Genomic DNA, 2,545 nt, shown 5'->3' on the forward strand with positions numbered 1-2,545 from the left:
AATTGATTATTATTATATTTCCTTGTTCATGATAATCATTTATTATCCATGCTAGAATTGTATTGATAGGAAACTCAGATACATGTGTGGATACATAGACAACACCATGTCCCTAGTAAGCCTCTAGTTGACTAGCTTGTTGATCAATAGATGGTTACGGTTTCCTGACCATGGACATTGGATGTCGTTGATAACGGGATCACATCATTAGGAGAATGATGTGATGGACAAAGACCCAATCCTAAGCCTAGCACAAGATCATGTAGTTCGTATGCTAAAGCTTTTCTAATGTCAAGTATCATTTCCTTAGACCATGAGATTGTGCAACTCCCGGATACCGTAGGAGTGCTTTGGGTGTGCCAAACGTCACAACGTAACTGGGTGGCTATAAAGGTACACTACAGGTATCTCCGAAAGTGTCTGTTGGGTTGGCACGAATCGAGACTGGGATTTGTCACTCCGTGTAAATGGAGAGGTATCTCTGGGCCCACTCGGTAGGACATCATCATAATGTGCACAATGTGATCAAGGAGTTGATCACGGGATGATGTGTTACGAAACGAGTAAAGAGACTTGCCGGTAACGAGATTGAACAAGGTATCGGGATACCGACGATCGAATCTCGGGCAAGTATCGTACCGCTAGACAAAGGGAATTGTATACGGGATTAATTAAGTCCTTGACATCGTGGTTCATCCGATGAGATCATCGTGGAACATGTGGGAGCCAACATGGGTATCCAGATCCCGCTGTTGGTTATTGACCGGAGAGTCATCTCGGTCATGTCTGCATGTCTCCCGAACCCGTAGGGTCTACACACTTAAGGTTCGGTGACGCTAGGGTCATAGAGATATTAGTATGCGGTAACCCGAAAGTTTTTCGGAGTTCCAGATGAGATCCCGGACGTCACGAGGAGTTCCGGAATGGTCCGGAGGTAAAGAATTATATATAGGAAGTGCTATTTCGGCCATCGGGACAAGTTTCGGGGTCACCGGTATTGTACCGGGACCACCGGGTGGGGCCACCTACCCCGGGGGGCCACATGGGTTGTAGGGGGTGCGCCTTGGCCTATATGGGCCAAGGGCACCAGGCCCAAGAGGCCCATGCACCAAGAATCAAGGGAGAGGAAGAGTCCTAAAGGGGAAAGGCACCTCCGAGGTGCCTTGGGGAGGAGGGACTCCTCCCTTGGCCGCACCCTTCCTTGGAGGAAGGGCCAAGGCTGCGCCCCCCCCCCTCTCCCTTGGCCCTATATATAGTGGGGGAAAGGGAGGGCAATCTAACCTAAGCCCTGGCGCCTCCCTCTCCCTCCCATGACACATCTCCCTCCTCCCGCAGCGCTTGGCGAAGCCCTGTTGGAATCCCGCTACTTCCACCACCACGCCGTCATGCTGCTGGATCTCCATCAACCTCTCCTCCCCCCCCCTTGCTGGATCAAGAAGGAGGAGACGTCGCTGCTCCGTACGTGTGTTGAACGCGGAGGTGCCGTCCGTTCGGCGCTAGGATCATCGGTGATTTGGATCACGACGAGTACGACTCCATCAACCCCGTTCTCTTGAACGCTTCCGCGCGCGATCTACAAGGGTATGTAGATCCACTCCTCCCTCGTTGCTAGATGACTCCATAGATTGATCTTGGTGATGCGTAGGAAAATTTTGAATTTCTGCTACGTTCCCCAACAGTGAGCAACAGCAAAAACATATTGATAAATAAATGTAGTAATCCAGCTATACTTCAGCTGACATAGACACTGAACTATCCTTTTATTTATTTACCGGATGAATGATCTTTTTTCTCACAATAGCCAACCAATTAGTACATGTTTAACACATCTAAAGAACAATACTTAATATGGTTTTCTGTACTTAAACCTGCAACCAATTGAAGAACCACTGAAGCTTCTATCTATATGGATTTCCTTTATGATACATATATGTACCTCGCCAACTTTAATCTCTTTTGCGCCATCTCCACAAACTATCTTAGCAAGATAGCCTTCCTCCATGCATTCCATCTCCACGGTAGCTTTATCCTGGTGACCACACATGTGCTCGACAATTAGCTAGCAGCACAAGTTGTGCCCTGGGTGTGAATGACAAGAAACAAAACTTACGGTTTCCACTTCGCAAAGAACTTCCCCAGGTGAAACTTTGTCTCCTTCCTTCTTCAACCACCTTGCAATATTTCCCTACAAGCCATTCAAAAGTTTTTTACACCACAAAGACAATCGAAGAAACACATGCATGTTGGTCATGCTTTATGTTTTATCTGTACATTTATTTCCAATTTTAGTAATTACCTCGGTCATAGTAGGGGAAAGAGAAGGCATCCCGATTGCCTCATGCAGTGGCAAATCTAAAATGGTATATAGCTTTGTTAAAAATGTTATATGAAGATATCAGCTTGTCTGTATCATCTTATAACTCAAATCTGGAAACAATTTTAATACACAGATAGCTTGACAAGAGAGAGAGGTACCTGCCCCACTTGAAAAATGTCTGGCCAAAACTACCTGTGTACTGAAAAATAGAAACGGACATTCAAACAC

The sequence above is a fragment of the Triticum dicoccoides genome, chromosome 7A (assembly GCF_002162155.2).
Source record: "Triticum dicoccoides isolate Atlit2015 ecotype Zavitan chromosome 7A, WEW_v2.0, whole genome shotgun sequence".
NCBI classification, from domain to species: domain Eukaryota; kingdom Viridiplantae; phylum Streptophyta; class Magnoliopsida; order Poales; family Poaceae; genus Triticum; species Triticum dicoccoides.